The sequence below is a fragment of the Ambystoma mexicanum genome, chromosome 1p (assembly GCF_040938575.1).
Source record: "Ambystoma mexicanum isolate Mex_15411 chromosome 1p, UKY_AmexF1_1, whole genome shotgun sequence".
In the NCBI taxonomy this organism is placed as follows: Eukaryota; Metazoa; Chordata; class Amphibia; order Caudata; family Ambystomatidae; genus Ambystoma; species Ambystoma mexicanum.
The window spans coordinates 5,980,689-6,004,729 of NC_090921.1; the positions used below are offsets into that span (position 1 = coordinate 5,980,689).

A 24,041-nucleotide genomic window follows, 5' to 3' on the forward strand; every position below is an offset into this window, starting at 1 on the left:
TCAGGCACTTGCCTGGTCTCATGATGCTGCCATCAATGGACATCCAGGGCAACAACGTACCTTGGAGTTATTACGACGTTGGTGTTGGTGGCCGTCAATGGGAAGGGATGTAGCGAACTATGTAAACACCTGTGCGATCTGTGCCCAATGTAAATCACGCAGGGGACGTCCTTTGGGTTTGCTCCAACCTCTACCCATTCCCCCCAAACCATGGCACACAGTCTCTATGGACCTTATCACAGACTTACCCCGCAGACAGGGGTATGATACCATCTGGGTCATCGTTGATTCTTATACTAAAATGGCCCGTTTCATTCCCTGCACTGGCGTGCCATCAGCCCCGACCTTGGCCCGTTTGTTTTTAAGGTCTGTCTTTTGTCTTTTCGGCCTCCCACAAGTCATCATATCAGACCGTGGAGCACAATTCACGTCCTGTTTTTGGCGTTCTCTGACCAAGCTCCTGGGTATTGATGCCCGCTTCTCCTCGGCCTATCACCCGGAAAGTAATGGACAGACGGAAAGGGTGAATCAGGCTCTAGAACAGTTTTTGCGCTGTCTGACCCTTCAGTATCAAGACTCCTGGTTCGATCTGCTCCATCTCGCTGAATTTGCCTACAATAATGCATGGCACTCGGCCACCGGCTTTTCTCCTTTCTATTCCATGTATGGCCAACACCCACGCACCCTTCCACTTCCGGACTTTCCTTCTGCCACCCCTGCTGCTACTGCTTGTGCCCGCGATCTAACTGAGGTTCATGCCCAAACCATGATCCATCTCCGTGAGGCACAGACAGCTATGAAGAAGAAGGCGTACAGGAAACGAGCAGTAGCACCTGTGTATCATGTAGGGGACCGTGTTTGGTTGTCAACTCGCCATTTACACATCCCGGGCTGTCGCAAACTTCTGCCCCGCTTTGTCAGCCCCTACAGAATTGCTAAAGTCCTGAACCCTGTAGCCTTGCACCTTGCTATTCCATCTGCTTGGCGTATACACCCGGTTTTTCATACTTCCCTCCTTAAACCATACCTTGCCCCTACCCGGGTCCATACTCCACCTGCTCCTGTTTCAGTCTCCACACCCGATGTCTTTGAGGTCAGTGCCATTTTGGGTTCCCGTCTGCACAGAGGTCGGCTCCAATACCTCGTGGACTGGTTGGGCTACGGTCCGGAGGAGCGCTCTTGGGTTCCATCTCCGGGCGTCCAGGCCCCACTTCTTGTTGCGCGCTTCCATAAGGACCATCCCTCCTGCCCACGAGGTCGTGGGCCTTTGAGGGGGGACTCTGTTACATCTTCCACGTCCTCTACCTTACGAACTCCTATGTTTCCCACAGACTCACGTTTCCACACACCCACATTACATAGCCCCCAATGCTTACCTCTGGGTGCACAGACAAGGCGGCACCATTGCACTCGTCATGTCAGGGGGGTCCATGGCAGGCTTGGTGTCTATCACCCTTCTCTCCATTGGCAATGTAATTGGAGGTTCCCATTTGGCCGCAATCACCGTTGCTCGTGTGGACCTGATCGTCACGTGAGGAGACCAAACGCAATCGGTATCACGTGACGACCCCCACGCCTCAACGTTTCCTTGTTGAGCATCACGTGATTTTCTCCAATGGTTTAAATGCATTCAGAAACACCGAAACGTTGCTTCACAGCTGGTCTTTCTCTTGGACATTGCTACGCTTCGAATTTACCAGGAACTTTTGGTCACTCGACAGCGGTCTGCCTAAAGGATTGCTTTCTCTGAACCCTGAACTTGCCTTGATTAGCTCTGGAACTCTTGGTTTACTGGACCACGGCCTGATTAACGGATTTTCTCCACGAACCACGATTTTTGGAACCTGGGCCTATGACCTCTCACTAGGCGTTCGCCTGATCAAGCACTTCAAACTCCATTGCTTACCATCATCATACCAGAGGTTGTGGAAACCTATCCGAACCCGAGCTCAGGTCCAATCACTCTCCTTCCTTTCCGGGTGGTCCTACAGTACACATACAGTACACATAGGTAAGAACGTTTAGTTTCTATTCCTAGATACTCTGTAAAATTGCATTTCGCCTTGTACTAATCCCTCCTTGCCTTACAGCGCTCAAAGGGTCCTTCCGGCAGTTCCTGACTCCAGACTCGACGAACTACCACACCTGTGGCCTCAAGGATTGCACAGGCAGTGTTCATATAATCGCCTGTGTGGTACTTGGGGGGCGGAGGTATTCATATCTGCACGACCGGCAACTTTGTAACAGAGGGCTACCAACCTTAACCCTTTGTGCTGTGCATGGCCAGGAAGCTCATCATGTTCCAGGTGGTACGAAGAAAAACTGAGGCCTCCTGCATAAGGGCCGGTTATACCTCCAGAGAAGGGGCAGAGCCAACAAAGAAGAGCTTAGAAAGGGCTCTGGGCAGAGGGAGATCCTCTCAAAGGTAAGTACTGAGACAAGGAAGCGGGACGTGGAGGTAATGGCACTATACCGCCAACCAACATAACACATTTGCCTTCTGTTGCGCCTTTATGGGACAGGGGCCCCTGGGGGGAAGTGACATCACAGAGGGACAAACCAAACCAGTGGGTAGGGGGAGAAGGGACTGGGAAAGGAAGCGGGACATGGTGGAAGGAAAAGAAAGTAATACAGCTGCTGTTCCCCACCTTATATTGAGTGCCCCATAGCGCGTGTCTCCTTACGCTCACATTTCCTAATAGACCTATATAGCACCTCTTGCCTCTTTCCCCTTCTCTACCCTTTACTATCGACAACCCAATGTAAATAATTTGGCTAAAATGTTGTAACGACACATTCTGAGCTCTAACTTTGTGTATCTCATTTGTCAATGTATACTGTTTACCATTCTGTAACTTTGTAAGCTTTGCATTTCCTTGCTGTGGCCTGCTACCTTCGGGTCAGGTGCGCTCTACAAATTGAATAAACAAACAAACAAAGCCCCCTCTCCCTGGTCAGTAGAGTGCAAAACCATCAGGAGGGAAAGCATCTCTCTGGTCACTCTCATAGTCGTGCTGCTGTCCTTTCTTGCACAATCTCCTGTGCTGACTTCGTGCACAAACAAAGGTTAAGAAAAAGCAGAGGCCCGCCTCCTACATCTGGGGATATAGCTCAGTGGTAGAGCATTTGACTGCAGATCAAGAGGTCCCCGGTTCAAATCCGGGTGTCCCCTTCTTTTTATCATTTATTATTATAAAACTTACTTTCTCAGTTCATTAAGAATTGCCTTTCTTTTCTGTGCAAAGCTGACATCCGTGAACAGTCGCTGCTCTGAAATGTGGAACTTTAAAATACTTTCTTAAGTTTTCTAAATTGAAATATCTCTACGGTTGAAAACTCGAAAGAAGAACACATCACATCCATGTTTTTGTTTTTAGCTCTGAAGTCAGTATTTACACGGAGCTCTTAACACATAACATCGCAGCAAAGGTCACTTAGCCTGCTGTGCTACCTATGCAGATTTCTTCTTTAGGACTCATCACTCAAATTACAAAGAATCCAGTCTCAGATGTGGTTCTCTGATCGTGAGCACTGCACTACCAGCAGTGCCATTCATATGCATGCCTTAAAAGAGTAGCGTCAGTGCCCACAGTCTCGTTTAAGCTATACATTTGGAAACTGAAAGCACAGGTGTTCCTACTTTCCCAACTCACTGGTAGGACGCGGCGGTAGGGGGGAGGCGACACTTGTAGCACATATAATCGCCTGTGTGGTAATAGGGGACGGAGATATTCATATCTGCACGACCGGCAACTTTGTAACAGACTGTGAAGCCTTCCCGGTTCGTTCAGACTATGAATCCCTCCGCCGGGGACCCTGTGACCGCGTTAATGCAGGCCCTAGAGGCCCTTAGGACCGACATGGCCACTGCCACGACTACCATTCACCACCGCCTTGATGCCCTCCAGAGTACACGTTTTCCCTTGCCCGGTGATGATGACGAACCCGGTCCTGCCTCTCCAGCCCAGCCTGCCCCGACTTCAGCCCCCGTTCCCACTCCAGTGTTGCTCCTGTTGACCCCCCCCTCTTGCTGCTCCAGAACGCTTCCAGGGTGAACCTCGGAAATATCGCACCTTCATAAATCAGTGTAAATTACATTTCTTATGCAAACCTCAGGCTTTTCCTGACTCTGTCACTAAGGCCGCTTTCCTTCTGTCTCATTTGTCCGGGGTAGCTGCCACTTGGGCAAATCCATTGTTGGAAAATGATCACCCTGCCTTATACGATTTCGATCTGCTAGTCGCAGAAATGGCAAAGGTATTCGATACCCGTTACAAGGCCCAGGCACAGGACCTGGAATTACTTGATCTCACACAGGGTAGGCAAACATTGATAGAATATATCACCCGTTTTAAGCAATTGGCCGCAGAAACTTCCTGGCCAGAGGAAAAAAAGGCGATCGTTTTCTACCGGGGCTTGTCCAATGCCATGAAAGATGCTCTGTCGGTGGTTCCTGCTCTGACTTCTGTTTTTTCTGATCTAGTTGATCTCACACTGCAGTTAGACGCCCGCAGATCCGAGCAGAAGGCAGAAGCGACATTTGCTAGTCACTCTTCCCCGCCACCTCCATCTACCAGTCCCGAACCCATGCAAATAGGCGGGATTCCGCAGTCCAATAACACGGACTGAAAGGGAACGTCGGAGGACAGATAACGCCTGCTTTTATTGCGGACTCAACGGGCACTATGTGAAAGAATGCCCTCGACGTCCCAGAAACAAGACTCCGTTTTTTCAGAAAGCTCGCCCATGAGAGAGGGGGCACCGGCGAGCCCTTCATTGACCCCCACTGAACCCGCCTTTGGTCCAATCAGACCCATAGTAGTGCAGGCCTTATTAAAACCAACCAGGGAGATCACACACACTGTCTATCCTGTGATCGATTCAGGGGCCACTGGCTGCTTCCTGGACATCGCTTTAGCCCATAGTCTTAACTTAATCAAAAAGGAGCATCCTGAGCCCGTCCAAGCAGTCAATGGCACGTCCCTGACTTCTGGCCCGATCAGACATCAAACGGCCCCTCTTGAGGTGGTAATACAAGGCACACATAAAGAGACCCTGTCATTCGATCTCATCACTACACCGCAGTTCGGTATCGTTCTAGGTATCCCCTGGTTGAGGCAACATAACCCTTTGATCAATTGGGGAACAGGACACGTATCGTTTGAGTCAGAGTTATGTCAACATTTTTGCCTGATAGAACCAGACTCCCTTGTTTCTCCTGCCATGATTCTTGGCGCCATGGCCTCCTCCCGACTCACTGATGACACAGCAGAGGCTACCACATTACATACCGTAGGGGCCATCTCGGTTAGCATCCCTGTTGAATACCAAGATTTCCACATGGTTTTCGATAGGGCATCCACGGAGGGTTTGCCCCCGCATAGGGCCTACAATTGTCCTATTGATCTCATTCCAGATGCCCCCATACCAAAGGGGAGGATCTACTCGTTGTCACCTTCCGAGGAACAAGCCCTGAAGGATTACATACAGCAGGCTCTGCGTCTAGGTCATATCTGTCCCTCCTGTTCCCCAGCTGCTAGCCCCATTTTCTTTGTGCCAAAGAAAGAAGGTGATCTACGCCCGTGCGTGGACTATAGACGGTTGAATGCCATCACCATCAAAAACAGGTATCCTATTCCACTCATTTCTACGCTGTTAGATAAGTTAACGGCCGCCTCTATCTTTACCAAGTTTGGACTTGAGAGGGGCGTACAATCTGATCCGCATGCGGCATGGGGATGAGTGGAAAACGGTCTTTTGTTCTCGATATGGGTTGTTTGAGTACACTGTGATGCCCTTTGGCCTCTGTAACGCTCCTGCCACATTCCAACGCTTCATCAATGATGTATTATCTGACATTCTTGATGTATTCGTGGTGGTCTATTTAGATGATATCTTGATCTTCTCATCCTCTCTGGATGACCATATCGGGCATGTAAGAGAAGTCCTCTCTCGCCTCAAAAGAAACGCCTTGTTCGCCAAACCCGAAAAGTGTTTGTTTCATTCTCAAGAAGTAGAGTTCCTGGGTTTTCACATTACACCCGGTGGGTTGACCATGAATCAGACAAAAGTGCGTGCAATCACGGAGTGGCCTACCCCGTCAAACTCAAACAACTCCAATCGTTTCTCGGCTTTGCCAACTTTTACAGGCGATTCATCGCCGGCTTTTCTGCCATCGTTTCTCCCCTGACCGCCCTCACCAGCCCTCATGTCCCCTTCATCTGGACACCTGACCACCAAGGGGCCTTAGAGGCACTCAAGTCCAGGTTTGTTTCTGCCCCTGTGCTACAACACCCTGACCCGGAGATTCCGTTTGTTGTAGAGGCGGATGCCTCCTCTTTCGCGTTAGGTGCCATACTTTCTCAACCTTGTTCTGCTACTGGGCTTTTGCATCCTATAGCTTATCATTCACGGAAATTCTCGACAGCCGAGTCCCATTATACCGTAACAGAAAAGGAACTGTTAGCCATTAAGGATGCACTTCAACCCTGGCGTCACCATCTAATGGGGGCAAAGCATCAAACGGTGGTGTACACAGATCATAAAAACCTGCAGGATCTTGCCTCTCTGAAATGTGTGAACAGTAGGCAGGTGCGTTGGCATTTATTCTTCGCCGCATTCGATTTTGTGGTAAAGCATAGGCCAGCATTCGCTCATGGTAAAGCGGATGCACTTTCACGTTCTCCTGGGGGAGTATTGCTTTCCACATTTCCGGACATATTATTGGGAAAGGGCCATGTCATCTGCCTATGTACACCGACCCCAACCATCCTTACCACAATTAAAGATTGGACCTGCCAACACCGGCACATACTCACTGAATGGGACATTACACTTCAGGAGGGACTGCCATTCATTCAAGGGAAATTATTCCTCCCCACTAGCGATGTATGCAATCAGGCACTTGCCTGGTCTCATGATGCTGCCATCAATGGACATCCAGGGCAACAACGTACCTTGGAGTTATTACGACGTTGGTGTTGGTGGCCGTCAATGGGAAGGGATGTAGCGAACTATGTAAACACCTGTGCGATCTGTGCCCAATGTAAATCACGCAGGGGACGTCCTTTGGGTTTGCTCCAACCTCTACCCATTCCCCCCAAACCATGGCACACAGTCTCTATGGACCTTATCACAGACTTACCCCGCAGACAGGGGTATGATACCATCTGGGTCATCGTTGATTCTTATACTAAAATGGCCCGTTTCATTCCCTGCACTGGCGTGCCATCAGCCCCGACCTTGGCCCGTTTGTTTTTAAGGTCTGTCTTTTGTCTTTTCGGCCTCCCACAAGTCATCATATCAGACCGTGGAGCACAATTCACGTCCTGTTTTTGGCGTTCTCTGACCAAGCTCCTGGGTATTGATGCCCGCTTCTCCTCGGCCTATCACCCGGAAAGTAATGGACAGACGGAAAGGGTGAATCAGGCTCTAGAACAGTTTTTGCGCTGTCTGACCCTTCAGTATCAAGACTCCTGGTTCGATCTGCTCCATCTCGCTGAATTTGCCTACAATAATGCATGGCACTCGGCCACCGGCTTTTCTCCTTTCTATTCCATGTATGGCCAACACCCACGCACCCTTCCACTTCCGGACTTTCCTTCTGCCACCCCTGCTGCTACTGCTTGTGCCCGCGATCTAACTGAGGTTCATGCCCAAACCATGATCCATCTCCGTGAGGCACAGACAGCTATGAAGAAGAAGGCGTACAGGAAACGAGCAGTAGCACCTGTGTATCATGTAGGGGACCGTGTTTGGTTGTCAACTCGCCATTTACACATCCCGGGCTGTCGCAAACTTCTGCCCCGCTTTGTCAGCCCCTACAGAATTGCTAAAGTCCTGAACCCTGTAGCCTTGCACCTTGCTATTCCATCTGCTTGGCGTATACACCCGGTTTTTCATACTTCCCTCCTTAAACCATACCTTGCCCCTACTCGGGTCCATACTCCACCTGCTCCTGTTTCAGTCTCCACACCCGATGTCTTTGAGGTCAGTGCCATTTTGGGTTCCCGTCTGCACAGAGGTCGGCTCCAATACCTCGTGGACTGGTTGGGCTACGGTCCGGAGGAGCGCTCTTGGGTTCCATCTCCGGGCGTCCAGGCCCCACTTCTTGTTGCGCGCTTCCATAAGGACCATCCCTCCTGCCCACGAGGTCGTGGGCCTTTGAGGGGGGACTCTGTTACATCTTCCACGTCCTCTACCTTACGAACTCCTATGTTTCCCACAGACTCACGTTTCCACACACCCACATTACATAGCCCCCAATGCTTACCTCTGGGTGCACAGACAAGGCGGCACCATTGCACTCGTCATGTCAGGGGGGTCCATGGCAGGCTTGGTGTCTATCGCCCTTCTCTCCATTGGCAATGTAATTGGAGGTTCCCATTTGGCCGCAATCACCGTTGCTCGTGTGGACCTGATCGTCACGTGAGGAGACCAAACGCAATCGGTATCACGTGACGACCCCCACGCCTCAACGTTTCCTTGTTGAGCATCACGTGATTTTCTCCAATGGTTTAAATGCATTCAGAAACACCGAAACGTTGCTTCACAGCTGGTCTTTCTCTTGGACATTGCTACGCCTCGAATTTACCAGGAACTTTTGGTCACTCGACAGCGGTCTGCCTAAAGGATTGCTTTCTCTGAACCCTGAACTTGCCTTGATTAGCTCTGGAACTCTTGGTTTACTGGACCACGGCCTGATTAACGGATTTTCTCCACGAACCACGATTTTTGGAACCTGGGCCTATGACCTCTCACTAGGCGTTCGCCTGATCAAGCACTTCAAACTCCATTGCTTACCATCATCATACCAGAGGTTGTGGAAACCTATCCGAACCCGAGCTCAGGTCCAATCACTCTCCTTCCTTTCCGGGTGGTCCTACAGTACACATACAGTACACATAGGTAAGAACGTTTAGTTTCTATTCCTAGATACTCTGTAAAATTGCATTTCGCCTTGTACTAATCCCTCCTTGCCTTACAGCGCTCAAAGGGTCCTTCCGGCAGTTCCTGACTCCAGACTCGACGAACTACCACACCTGTGGCCTCAAGGATTGCACAGGCAGTGTTCATATAATCGCCTGTGTGGTACTTGGGGGCGGAGGTATTCATATCTGCACGACCGGCAACTTTGTAACAGAGGGCTACCAACCTTAACCCTTTGTGCTGTGCATGGCCAGGAAGCTCATCATGTTCCAGGTGGTACGAAGAAAAACTGAGGCCTCCTGCATAAGGGCCGGTTATACCTCCAGAGAAGGGGCAGAGCCAACAAAGAAGAGCTTAGAAAGGGCTCTGGGCAGAGGGAGATCCTCTCAAAGGTAAGTACTGAGACAAGGAAGCGGGACGTGGAGGTAATGGCACTATACCGCCAACCAACATAACACATTTGCCTTCTGTTGCGCCTTTATGGGACAGGGGCCCCTGGGGGGAAGTGACATCACAGAGGGACAAACCAAACCAGTGGGTAGGGGGAGAAGGGACTGGGAAAGGAAGCGGGACATGGTGGAAGGAAAAGAAAGTAATACAGCTGCTGTTCCCCACCTTATATTGAGTGCCCCATAGCGCGTGTCTCCTTACGCTCACATTTCCTAATAGACCTATATAGCACCTCTTGCCTCTTTCCCCTTCTCTACCCTTTACTATCGACAACCCAATGTAAATAATTTGGCTAAAATGTTGTAACGACACATTCTGAGCTCTAACTTTGTGTATCTCATTTGTCAATGTATACTGTTTACCATTATGTAACTTTGTAAGCTTTGCATTTCCTTGCTGTGGCCTGCTACCTTCGGGTCAGGTGCGCTCTACAAATTGAATAAACAAACAAACAAAGCCCCCTCTCCCTGGTCAGTAGAGTGCAAAACCATCAGGAGGGAAAGCATCTCTCTGGTCACTCTCATAGTCGTGCTGCTGCCCTTTCTTGCACAATCTCCTGTGCTGAATTCGTGCACAAACAACGGTTAAGAAAAAGCAGAGGCTCACCTTTGTCATCTGGGGATATAGCTCAGTGGTAGAGCATTTGACTGCAGATCAAGAGGTCCCCGGTTCAAATCCGGGTGTCCTCCTTTTTATCATTTATTATTATAAAACTTACTTTCTCAGTTCATTAAGAATTGCCTTTCTTTTCTGTGCAAAGCTGACATCCGTGAACAGTCGCTGCTCTGAAATGTGGAACTTTAAAATACTTTCTTAAGTTTTCTAAATTGAAATATCTCTACGGTTGAAAACTCGAAAGAAGAACACATCACATCCATGTTTTTGTTTTTAGCTCTGAAGTCAGTATTTACACGGAGCTCTTAACACATAACATCGCAGCAAAGGTCACTTAACCTGCTGTGCTACCTATGCAGATTTCTTCTTTAGGACTCATCACTCAAATTACAAAGAATCCAGTCTCAGATGTGGTTCTCTGATCGTGAGCACTGCACTACCAGCAGTGCCATTCATATGCATGCCTTAAAAGAGTAGCGTCAGTGCCCACAGTCTCGTTTAAGCTATACATTTGGAAACTGAAAGCACAGGTGTTCCTACTTTCCCAACTCCATGGTAGGACGCGGCGGTAGGGGGGAGGCGACACTTGTAGCACATATAATCGCCTGTGTGGTACTAGGGGACGGAGATATTCATATCTGCACGACCGGCAACTTTGTAACAGACTGTGAAGCCTTCCCGGTTCGTTCAGACTATGAATCCCTCCGCCGGGGACCCTGTGACCGCGTTAATGCAGGCCCTAGAGGCCCTTAGGACCGACATGGCCACTGCCACGACTACCATTCACCACCGCCTTGATGCCCTCCAGAGTACACGTTTTCCCTTGCCCGGTGATGATGACGAACCCGGTCCTGCCTCTCCAGCCCAGCCTGCCCCGACTTCAGCCCCCGTTCCCACTCCAGTGTTGCTCCCGTTGACCCCCCCTCTTGCTGCTCCAGAACGCTTCCAGGGTGAACCCCGGAAATATTGCACCTTCATAAATCAGTGTAAATTACATTTCTTATGCAAACCTCAGGCTTTTCCCGACTCTGTCACTAAGGCCGCTTTCCTTCTGTCTCATTTGTCCGGGGTAGCTGCCACTTGGGCAAATCCATTGTTGGAAAACGATCACCCTGCCTTATACGATTTCGATCTGCTAGTCGCACCCGTTACAAGGCCCAGGCACGGGACCTGGGATTACTTGATCTCACACAGGGTAGGCAAACATTGATAGAATATATCACCCGTTTTAACCAATTGGCCGCAGAAACTTCCTGGCCAGAGGAAAAAAAGGCGATCGTTTTCTACCGGGGCTTGTCCAATGCCATGAAAGATGCTCTGTCGGTGGTTCCTGCTCTGACTTCTGTTTTTTCGGATCTAGTTGATCTCACACTGCAGTTAGACGCCCGCAGATCCGAGCAGAAGGCAGAAGCGACATTTGCTAGTCACTCTTCCCCGGCACCTCCATCTACCAGTCCCGAACCCATGAAAATAGGCGGGATCCGCAGTCCAATAACACCGACTGAAAGGGAACGTCGGAGGACAGATAACGCCTGCTTTTATTGCGGACTCAACGGGCACTATGTGAAAGAATGCCCTCGACGTCCCAGAAACAAGACTCCGTTTTTTCAGAAGGCTCGCCCATGAGAGAGGGGGCACCGGCGAGCCCTTCATTGACCCCCACTGAACCCGCCTTTGGTCCAATCAGACCCATAGTAGTGCAGGCCTTATTAAAACCAACCAGGGAGATCACACACACTGTCTATCCTGTGATCGATTCAGGGGCCACTGGCTGCTTCATGGACATCGCTTTAGCCCATAGTCTTAACTTAATCAAAAAGGAGCATCCTGAGCCCGTACAAGCAGTCAATGGCACGTCCCTGACTTCTGGCCCGATCCGACATCAAACGGCCCCTCTTGAGGTGGTAATACAAGGCACACATAAAGAGACCCTGTCATTCGATCTCATCACTACACCGCAGTTCGGTATCGTTCTAGGTATCCCCTGGTTGAGGCAACATAACCCTTTGATCAATTGGGGAACAGGACACGTATCGTTTGAGTCAGAGTTATGTCAACATTTTTGCCTGATAGAACCAGACTCCCTTGTTTCTCCTGCCATGATTCTTGGCGCCATGGCCTCCTCCCGACTCACTGATGACACAGCAGAGGCTACCACATTACATACCGTAGGGGTCATCTCGGTTAGCATCCCTGTTGAATACCAAGATTTCCACATGGTTTTCGATAGGGCATCCACGGAGGGTTTGCCCCCGCATAGGGCCTACAATTGTCCTATTGATCTCATTCCAGATGACCCCATACCAAAGGGGAGGATCTACTCGTTGTCACCTTCCGAGGAACAAGCCCTGAAGGATTACATACAGCAGGCTCTGCGTCTAGGTCATATCTGTCCCTCCTGTTCCCCAGCTGCTAGCCCCATTTTCTTTGTGCCAAAGAAGGAAGGTGATCTACGCCCGTGCGTGGACTATAGACGTTTGAATGCCATCACCATCAAAAACAGGTATCCTATTCCACGCATTTCTACGCTGTTAGATAAGTTAACGGCCGCCTCTATCTTTACCAAGTTTGGACTTGAAAGGGGCGTACAATCTGATCCGCATGCGGCGTGGGGACGAGTGGAAAACGGCCTTTTGTTCTCGACAGGGGTTGTTTGAGTACACCGTGATGCCCTTTGGGCTCTGTAACGCTCCTGCCACATTCCAACGCTTCATCAATGATGTATTATCTGACATTCTTGATGTATTCGTGGTGGTCTATTTAGATGATATCTTGATCTTCTCATCCTCTCTGGATGACCATAGCGGGCATGTAAGAGAAGTCCTCTCTCGCCTCAAAAGAAACGCCTTGTTCGCCAAACCCGAAAAGTGTTTGTTTCATTCTCAAGAAGTAGAGTTCCTGGGTTTTCACATTACACCCGGTGGGTTGACCATGAATCAGACAAAAGTGCGTGCAATCACGGAGTGGCCTACCCCGTCAAACTCAAACAACTCCAATCGTTTCTCGGCTTTGCCAACTTTTACAGGCGATTCATCGCCGGCTTTTCTGCCATCGTTTCTCCCCTGACCGCCCTCACCAGCCCTCATGTCCCCTTCATCTGGACACCTGACCACCAAGGGGCCTTAGAGGCACTCAAGTCCAGGTTTGTTTCTGCCCCTGTGCTACAACACCCTGATATGATATGATATCATAAGGTATTTGTAACGCGCCTATACACAAGTGTTTCAAGGCGCGACGAGGCAGGGAGGGAGGGAAACAAGGGGAAGACAGACAAACGATCCTACTAGGCCAGGTGTCATTCAGATCGCGCAAGTGCAGAGGAAGGAGAAAAGGAGAAAGTGCAGGGGGAGGAGGTAGGGGGGAAAGTGCAGTACAAGGTAAGTAGCGTAAATAAATAATAAATAATAAATAATAAGTAAAAAGGGCCAGCTGGTGGCAAGTGCGAGGTAAGTGCAGAGCTGGGAAGGGGGCTGTAGGGATACAGTGACAGTCCAGCAGTGCAGGGGGAGCCAGGGAGGTACTGCAAGTGGAGAGTGGCTGGGTCCTGGACCGAGGCCGCTGAGAGTGGCCCAGATGCAGGTATAGTGCAGAATTCAGTGGGGAGTTAAGCAGGTTTAGCAGGGGAGAGGGAGAGAGAAGGCAGAAGCGAAGAGGAAGGTTTTGAGGTGCTTCCGGAACCGGAGATGGTTCTCCTCAAGTTTCAGGGAGGCAGGAAGGCTGTTCCAGAGGGAGGCCCCTGCTGCGGAGAGAGATCTGCCTCCAGCTCGTTGCTTCGAGAAGCGGCTGACCATGAGGGAGTTGGAGGCGGATGAGCGAAGGGCTCGTGAAGGAAGATATTTAGGAAGAGAGAGTTGAAGGTATTTAGGCCCCAGCCCCCAGAAGGCCTTGTGGACAATGCAGAGGGTTTTGAACTTAATCCTCGCAGCCACTGGGAGCCAGTGAAGAGATTTCAGTCCTGGAGAGATACGGTCCCTGGGCTTGAGGCCAAGGACGAGTCTCGCAGTTCTGTTCTGGATAAGTTGCAGAGGGCGGAGAGTGGAGGCAGGCAGATTAAGATAGAGGCTGTTACAGTAGTCCAGCCTTGAGAGAACCAGGGCTCGGGAGACAGTGAGCTTCTGGGGGAAGGAGAGGAAGGGAAGAATACCTCTGAGGAAGTGCAGCTGGTAGTGTGACTTCTTAGAGACGTCAGATATATGAGGAGAGAAGGAGAGTGTGGAGTCGAAGATGACCCCGAGGTTTTTAGCCTTGCAGGTAGGGGCAGGAAGGGGGCCAAGGGAGGCCGGCCAGAGAGCTGCAGGGAAGGAGGGAGTGGGTGTGCCGATGAGTAGAATCTCAGTCTTACTGGCGTAAGAGTGACCCGGAGATTCCGTTTGTTGTAGAGGCGGATGCCTCCTCTTTCGCGTTAGGTGCCATACTTTCTCAACCTTGTTCTGCTACTGGGCTTTTGCATCCTATAGCTTATCATTCACGGAAATTCTCGACAGCCGAGTCCCATTATACCGTAACAGAAAAGGAACTGTTAGCCATTAAGGATGCACTTCAAACCTGGCGTCACCATCTAATGGGGGCAAAGCATCAAACGGTGGTGTACACAGATCATAAAAACCTGCAGGATCTTGCCTCTCTGAAATGTGTGAACAGTAGGCAGGTGCGTTGGCATTTATTCTTCGCCGCATTCGATTTTGTGGTAAAGCATAGGCCAGCATTCGCTCATGGTAAAGCGGATGCACTTTCACGTTCTCCTGGGGGAGTATTGCTTTCCACATTTCCGGACATATTATTGGGAAAGGGCCATGTCATCTGCCTATGTACACCGACCCCAACCATGCTTACCACGATTAAAGATTGGACCTGCCAACACCGGCACATACTCACTGAATGGGACATTACACTTCAGGAGGGACTGCCATTCATTCAAGGGAAATTATTCCTCCCCACTAGCGATGTATGCAATCAGGCACTTGCCTGGTCTCATGATGCTGCCATCAATGGACATCCAGGGCAACAACGTACCTTGGAGTTATTACGACGTTGGTGTTGGTGGCCATCAATGGGAAGGGATGTAGCGAACTATGTAAACACCTGTGCGATCTGTGCCCAAAATAAATCACGCAGGGGACGTCCTTTGGGTTTGCTCCAACCTCTACCCATTCCCCCCAAACCATGGCACACGGTCTCTATGGACCTTATCACAGACTTACCCCGCAGACAGGGGTATGATACCATCTGGGTCATCGTTGATTCTTATACTAAAATGGCCTGTTTCATTCCCTGCACTGGCGTGCCATCAGTCCCGACCTTGGCCCGTTTGTTTTTTAGGTCTGTCTTTTGTCTTTTCGGCCTCCCACAAGTCATCATATCAGACCGTGGAGCACAATTCACGTCCTGTTTTTGGCGTTCTCTGACCAAGCTCCTGGGTATTGATGCCCGCTTCTCCTCGGCCTATCACCCGGAAAGTAATGGACAGACGGAAAGGGTGAATCAGGCTCTAGAACAGTTTTTGCGCTGTCTGACCCTTCAGTATCAAGACTCCTGGTTCGATCTGCTCCATCTCGCTGAATTTGCCTACAATAATGCATGGCACTCGGCCACCGGCTTTTCTCCTTTCTATTCCATGTATGGCCAACACCCACGCACCCTTCCACTTCCGGACTTTCCTTCTGCCACCCCTGCTGCTACTGCTTGTGCCCGCGATCTAACTGAGGTTCATGCCCAAACCATGATCCATCTCCGTGAGGCACAGACAGCTATGAAGAAGAAGGCGTACAGGAAACGAGCAGTAGCACCTGTGTATCATGTAGGGGACCGTGTTTGGTTGTCAACTCGCCATTTACGCATCCCGGGCTGTCGCAAACTTCTGCCCCGCTTTGTCGGCCCCTACAGAATTGCTAAAGTCCTGAACCCTGTAGCCTTGCGCCTTGCTATTCCATCTGCTTGGCATATACACCCGGTTTTTCATACTTCCCTCCTCAAACCATACCTTGCCCCTACCCGGGTCCATACTCCACCTGCTCCTGTTTCAGTCTCCACACCCGATGTCTTTGAGGTCAGTGCCATTTTGGGTTCCCGTCTGCACAGAGGTCGGCTCCAATACCTTGTGGACTGGTTGGGCTACGGTCCGGAGGAGCGCTTTTGGGTTCCATCTCGGGGCGTCCAGGCCCCGCTTCTTGTTGCGCGTTTCCATAAGGACCATCCCTCCTGCCCACGAGGTCGTGGGCCTTTGAGGGGGGACTCTGTTACATCTTCCACGTCCTCTACCTTACGAACTCCTATGTTTCCCACAGACTCACGTTTCCACACACCCACATTACGTAGCCCCCGATGCTTACCTCTGGGTGCGCAGACAAGGCAGCACCATTGCACTCGTCATGTCAGGGGGGTCCATGGCAGGCTTGGTGTCTATCGCCCTTCTCTCCATTGGCAATGTAATTGGAGGTTCCCATTTGGCCGAAATCACCGTTGCTCGTGTGGACCTGATCGTCACGTGAGGAGACCAAACGCAATCGGTATCACGTGACGACCCCCACGCCTCAACGTTTCCTTGTTGAGCATCACGTGATTTTCTCCAATGGTTTAAATGCATTCAGAAACACCGAAACGTTGCTTCACAGCTGGTCTTTCTCTTGGACATTGCTACGCTTCGAATTTACCAGGAACTTTTGGTCACTCGACAGAGGTCTGCCTAAAGGATTGCTTTCTCTGAACCCTGAACTTGCCTTGATTAGCTCTGGAACTCTTGGTTTACTCGACCACGGCCTGATTAACGGATTTTCTCCACGAACCACGATTTTTGGAACCTGGGCCTATGACCTCTCACTAGGCGTTCGCCTGATCAAGCACTTCAAACTCCAGTGCTTACCATCATAATACCAGAGGTTGTGGAAACCTATCCGAACCCGAGCTCAGGTCCAATCACTCTCCTTCCTTTCCGGGTGGTCCTACAGTACACATACAGTACACATAGGTAAGAACGTTTAGTTTCTATTCCTAGATACTCTGTAAAATTGCATTTCGCCTTGTACTAATCCCTCCTTGCCTTACAGCGCTCAAAGGGTCCTTCCGGCAGTTCCTGACTCCAGACTCGACGAACTACCACACCTGTGGCCTCAAGGATTGCACAGGCAGTGTTCATATAATCGCCTGTGTGGTACTTGGGGGGCGGAGGTATTCATATCTGCACGACCGGCAACTTTGTAACAGAGGGCTACCAACCTTAACCCTTTGTGCTGTGCATGGCCAGGAAGCTCATCATGTTCCAGGTGGTACGAAGAAAAACTGAGGCCTCCTGCATAAGGGCCGGTTATACCTCCAGAGAAGGGGCAGAGCCAACAAAGAAGAGCTTAGAAAGGGCTCTGGGCAGAGGGAGATCCTCTCAAAGGTAAGTACTGAGACAAGGAAGCGGGACGTGGAGGTAATGGCACTATACCGCCAACCAACATAACACATTTGCCTTCTGTTGCGCCTTTATGGGACAGGGGCCCCTGGGGGGAAGTGACATCACAGAGGGACAAACCAAACCAGTGGGTAGGGGGAGAAGGGACTGGGAAAGGAAGCGGGACATGGTGGAAGGAAAAGAAAGTAATACAGCTGCTGTTCCCCACCTTATATTGAGTGCCCCATAGCGCGTGTCTCCTTACGCTCACATTTCCTAATAGACCTATATAGCACCTCTTGCCTCTTTCCCCTTCTCTACCCTTTACTATCGACAACCCAATGTAAATAATTTGGCTAAAATGTTGTAACGACACATTCTGAGCTCTAACTTTGTGTATCTCATTTGTCAATGTATACTGTTTACCATTCTGTAACTTTGTAAGCTTTGCATTTCCTTGCTGTGGCCTGCTACCTTCGGGTCAGGTGCGCTCTACAAATTGAATAAACAAACAAACAAAGCCCCCTCTCCCTGGTCAGTAGAGTGCAAAACCATCAGGAGGGAAAGCATCTCTCTGGTCACTCTCATAGTCGTGCTGCTGTCCTTTCTTGCACAATCTCCTGTGCTGACTTCGTGCACAAACAAAGGTTAAGAAAAAGCAGAGGCTCGCCTCCTACATCTGGGGATATAGCTCAGTGGTAGAGCATTTGACTGCAGATCAAGAGGTCCCCGGTTCAAATCCGGGTGTCCCCTTCTTTTTATCATTTATTATTATAAAACTTACTTTCTCAGTTCATTAAGAATTGCCTTTCTTTTCTGTGCAAAGCTGACATCCGTGAACAGTCGCTGCTCTGAAATGTGGAACTTTAAAATACTTTCTTAAGTTTTCTAAATTGAAATATCTCTACGGTTGAAAACTCGAAAGAAGAACACATCACATCCATGTTTTTGTTTTTAGCTCTGAAGTCAGTATTTACACGGAGCTCTTAACACATAACATCGCAGCAAAGGTCACTTAGCCTGCTGTGCTACCTATGCAGATTTCTTCTTTAGGACTCATCACTCAAATTACAAAGAATCCAGTCTCAGATGTGGTTCTCTGATCGTGAGCACTGCACTACCAGCAGTGCCATTCATATGCATGCCTTAAAAGAGTAGCGTCAGTGCCCACAGTCTCGTTTAAGCTATACATTTGGAAACTGAAAGCACAGGTGTTCCTACTTTCCCAACTCACTGGTAGGACGCGGCGGTAGGGGGGAGGCGACACTTGTAGCACATATAATCGCATGTGTGGTACTAGGGGACGGAGATATTCATATCTGCACGACCGGCAACTTTGTAACAGACTGTGAAGCCTTCCCGGTTCGTTCAGACTATGAATCCCTCCGCCGGGGACCCTGTGACCGCGTTAATGCAGGCCCTAGAGGCCCTTAGGACCGACATGGCCACTGCCACGACTACCATTCACCACCGCCTTGATGCCCTCCAGAGTACACGTTTTCCCTTGCCCGGTGATGATGACGAACCCGGTCCTGCCTCTCCAGCCCAGCCTGCCCCGACTTCAGCCCCCGTTCCCACTCCAGTGTTGCTCCCGTTGACCCCCCCTCTTGCTGCTCCAGAACGCTTCCAGGGTGAACCTCGGAAATATCGCACCTTCATAAATCAGTGTAAATTACATTTCTTATGCAAACCTCAGGCTTTTCCTGACTCTGTCACTAAGGCCGCTTTCCTTCTGTCTCATTTGTCCGGGGTAGCTGCCACTTGGGCAAATCCATTGTTGGAAAATGATCACCCTGCCTTATACGATTTCGATCTGCTAGTCGCAGAAATGGCAAAGGTATTCGATACCCGTTACAAGGCCCAGGCACAGGACCTGGAATTACTTGATCTCACACAGGGTAGGCAAACATTGATAGAATATATCACCCGTTTTAAGCAATTGGCCGCAGAAACTTCCTGGCCAGAGGAAAAAAAGGCGATCGTTTTCTACCGGGGCTTGTCCAATGCCATGAAAGATGCTCTGTCGGTGGTTCCTGCTCTGACTTCTGTTTTTTCTGATCTAGTTGATCTCACACTGCAGTTAGACGCCCGCAGATCCGAGCAGAAGGCAGAAGCGACATTTGCTAGTCACTCTTCCCCGCCACCTCCATCTACCAGTCCCGAACCCATGCAAATAGGCGGGATTCCGCAGTCCAATAACACCGACTGAAAGGGAACGTCGGAGGACAGATAACGCCTGCTTTTATTGCGGACTCAACGGGCACTATGTGAAAGAATGCCCTCGACGTCCCAGAAACAAGACTCCGTTTTTTCAGAAAGCTCGCCCATGAGAGAGGGGGCACCGGCGAGCCCTTCATTGACCCCCACTGAACCCGCCTTTGGTCCAATCAGACCCATAGTAGTGCAGGCCTTATTAAAACCAACCAGGGAGATCACACACACTGTCTATCCTGTGATCGATTCAGGGGCCACTGGCTGCTTCATGGACATCGCTTTAGCCCATAGTCTTAACTTAATCAAAAAGGAGCATCCTGAGCCCGTCCAAGCAGTCAATGGCACGTCCCTGACTTCTGGCCCGATCAGACATCAAACGGCCCCTCTTGAGGTGGTAATACAAGGCACACATAAAGAGACCCTGTCATTCGATCTCATCACTACACCGCAGTTCGGTATCGTTCTAGGTATCCCCTGGTTGAGGCAACATAACCCTTTGATCAATTGGGGAACAGGACACGTATCGTTTGAGTCAGAGTTATGTCAACATTTTTGCCTGATAGAACCAGACTCCCTTGTTTCTCCTGCCATGATTCTTGGCGCCATGGCCTCCTCCCGACTCACTGATGACACAGCAGAGGCTACCACATTACATACCGTAGGGGCCATCTCGGTTAGCATCCCTGTTGAATACCAAGATTTCCACATGGTTTTCGATAGGGCATCCACGGAGGGTTTGCCCCCGCATAGGGCCTACAATTGTCCTATTGATCTCATTCCAGATGCCCCCATACCAAAGGGGAGGATCTACTCGTTGTCACCTTCCGAGGAACAAGCCCTGAAGGATTACATACAGCAGGCTCTGCGTCTAGGTCATATCTGTCCCTCCTGTTCCCCAGCTGCTAGCCCCATTTTCTTTGTGCCAAAGAAGGAAGGTGATCTACGCCCGTGCGTGGACTATAGACGGTTGAATGCCATCACCATCAAAAACAGGTATCCTATTCCACTCATTTCTACGCTGTTAGATAAGTTAACGGCCGCCTCTATCTTTACCAAGTTTGGACTTGAGAGGGGCGTACAATCTGATCCGCATGCGGCATGGGGATGAGTGGAAAACGGTCTTTTGTTCTCGATATGGGTTGTTTGAGTACACTGTGATGCCCTTTGGCCTCTGTAACGCTCCTGCCACATTCCAACGCTTCATCAATGATGTATTATCTGACATTCTTGATGTATTCGTGGTGGTCTATTTAGATGATATCTTGATCTTCTCATCCTCTCTGGATGACCATATCGGGCATGTAAGAGAAGTCCTCTCTCGCCTCAAAAGAAACGCCTTGTTCGCCAAACCCGAAAAGTGTTTGTTTCATTCTCAAGAAGTAGAGTTCCTGGGTTTTCACATTACACCCGGTGGGTTGACCATGAATCAGACAAAAGTGCGTGCAATCACGGAGTGGCCTACCCCGTCAAACTCAAACAACTCCAATCGTTTCTCGACTTTGCCAACTTTTACAGGCGATTCATCTCCGGCTTTTCTGCCATCGTTTCTCCCCTGACCGCCCTCACCAGCCCTCATGTCCCCTTCATCTGGACACCTGACCACCAAGGGGCCTTAGAGGCACTCAAGTCCAGGTTTGTTTCTGCCCCTGTGCTACAACACCCTGACCCGGAGATTCCGTTTGTTGTAGAGGCGGATGCCTCCTCTTTCGCGTTAGGTGCCATACTTTCTCAACCTTGTTCTGCTACTGGGCTTTTGCATCCTATAGCTTATCATTCACGGAAATTCTCGACAGCCGAGTCCCATTATACCGTAACAGAAAAGGAACTGTTAGCCATTAAGGATGCACTTCAACCCTGGCGTCACCATCTAATGGGGGCAAAGCATCAAACGGTGGTGTACACAGATCATAAAAACCTGCAGGATCTTGCCTCTCTGAAATGTGTGAACAGTAGGCAGGTGCGTTGGCATTTATTCTTCGCCGCATTCGATTTTGTGGTAAAGCATAGGCCAGCATTCGCTCATGGTAAAGCGGATGCACTTTCACGTTCTCCTGGGGGAGTATTGCTTTCCACATTTCCGGACATATTATTGGGAAAGGGCCATGTCATCTGCCTATGTACACCGACCCCAACCATCCTTACCACAATTAAAGATTGGACCTGCCAACACCGGCACATACTCACTGAATGGGACATTACACTTCAGGAGGGACTGCCATTCATTCAAGGGAAATTATTCCTCCCCACTAGCGATGTATGCAATCAGGCACTTGCCTGGTCTCATGATGCTGCCATCAATGGACATCCAGGGCAACAACGTACCTTGGAGTTATTACGACGTTGGTGTTGGTGGCCGTCAATGGGAAGGGATGTAGCGAACTATGTAAACACCTGTGCGATCTGTGCCCAATGTAAATCACGCAGGGGACGTCCTTTGGGTTTGCTCCAACCTCTACCCATTCCCCCCAAACCATGGCACACAGTCTCTATGGACCTTATCACAGACTTACCCCGCAGACAGGGGTATGATACCATCTGGGTCATCGTTGATTCTTATACTAAAATGGCCCGTTTCATTCCCTGCACTGGCGTGCCATCAGCCCCGACCTTGGCCCGTTTGTTTTTAAGGTCTGTCTTTTGTCTTTTCGGCCTCCCACAAGTCATCATATCAGACCGTGGAGCACAATTCACGTCCTGTTTTTGGCGTTCTCTGACCAAGCTCCTGGGTATTGATGCCCGCTTCTCCTCGGCCTATCACCCGGAAAGTAATGGACAGACGGAAAGGGTGAATCAGGCTCTAGAACAGTTTTTGCGCTGTCTGACCCTTCAGTATCAAGACTCCTGGTTCGATCTGCTCCATCTCGCTGAATTTGCCTACAATAATGCATGGCACTCGGCCACCGGCTTTTCTCCTTTCTATTCCATGTATGGCCAACACCCACGCACCCTTCCACTTCCGGACTTTCCTTCTGCCACCCCTGCTGCTACTGCTTGTGCCCGCGATCTAACTGAGGTTCATGCCCAAACCATGATCCATCTCCGTGAGGCACAGACAGCTATGAAGAAGAAGGCGTACAGGAAACGAGCAGTAGCACCTGTGTATCATGTAGGGGACCGTGTTTGGTTGTCAACTCGCCATTTACACATCCCGGGCTGTCGCAAACTTCTGCCCCGCTTTGTCAGCCCCTACAGAATTGCTAAAGTCCTGAACCCTGTAGCCTTGCACCTTGCTATTCCATCTGCTTGGCGTATACACCCGGTTTTTCATACTTCCCTCCTTAAACCATACCTTGCCCCTACCCGGGTCCATACTCCACCTGCTCCTGTTTCAGTCTCCACACCCGATGTCTTTGAGGTCAGTGCCATTTTGGGTTCCCGTCTGCACAGAGGTCGGCTCCAATACCTCGTGGACTGGTTGGGCTACGGTCCGGAGGAGCGCTCTTGGGTTCCATCTCCGGGCGTCCAGGCCCCACTTCTTGTTGCGCGCTTCCATAAGGACCATCCCTCCTGCCCACGAGGTCGTGGGCCTTTGAGGGGGGACTCTGTTACATCTTCCACGTCCTCTACCTTACGAACTCCTATGTTTCCCACAGACTCACGTTTCCACACACCCACATTACATAGCCCCCAATGCTTACCTCTGGGTGCACAGACAAGGCGGCACCATTGCACTCGTCATGTCAGGGGGGTCCATGGCAGGCTTGGTGTCTATCGCCCTTCTCTCCATTGGCAATGTAATTGGAGGTTCCCATTTGGCCGCAATCACCGTTGCTCGTGTGGACCTGATCGTCACGTGAGGAGACCAAACGCAATCGGTATCACGTGACGACCCCCACGCCTCAACGTTTCCTTGTTGAGCATCACGTGATTTTCTCCAATGGTTTAAATGCATTCAGAAACACCGAAACGTTGCTTCACAGCTGGTCTTTCTCTTGGACATTGCTACGCTTCGAATTTACCAGGAACTTTTGGTCACTCGACAGCGGTCTGCCTAAAGGATTGCTTTCTCTGAACCCTGAACTTGCCTTGATTAGCTCTGGAACTCTTGGTTTACTGGACCACGGCCTGATTAACGGATTTTCTCCACGAACCACGATTTTTGGAACCTGGGCCTATGACCTCTCACTAGGCGTTCGCCTGATCAAGCACTTCAAACTCCATTGCTTACCATCATCATACCAGAGGTTGTGGAAACCTATCCGAACCCGAGCTCAGGTCCAATCACTCTCCTTCCTTTCCGGGTGGTCCTACAGTACACATACAGTACACATAGGTAAGAACGTTTAGTTTCTATTCCTAGATACTCTGTAAAATTGCATTTCGCCTTGTACTAATCCCTCCTTGCCTTACAGCGCTCAAAGGGTCCTTCCGGCAGTTCCTGACTCCAGACTCGACGAACTACCACACCTGTGGCCTCAAGGATTGCACAGGCAGTGTTCATATAATCGCCTGTGTGGTACTT

At 50.2% G+C, this 24,041-nt stretch overlaps 3 non-coding genes across 3 annotated transcripts; all 3 read left to right on the forward strand.

The window, feature by feature from the left end:
* Positions 1 to 3,100: 3,100 nt before the first annotated feature.
* TRNAC-GCA (transfer RNA cysteine (anticodon GCA)) lies at positions 3,101 to 3,172 on the forward strand. The gene has a single exon. It is a non-coding gene; the product is annotated as a tRNA-Cys (tRNA).
* Positions 3,173 to 9,995: 6,823 nt separating this feature from the next.
* TRNAC-GCA (transfer RNA cysteine (anticodon GCA)) lies at positions 9,996 to 10,067 on the forward strand. Its single transcript has one exon. It is a non-coding gene; the product is annotated as a tRNA-Cys (tRNA).
* A 7,979-nt stretch (positions 10,068 to 18,046) lies between these two features.
* TRNAC-GCA (transfer RNA cysteine (anticodon GCA)) lies at positions 18,047 to 18,118 on the forward strand. The gene has a single exon. It is a non-coding gene; the product is annotated as a tRNA-Cys (tRNA).
* The last annotated feature ends 5,923 nt before the right edge of the window (positions 18,119 to 24,041 follow it).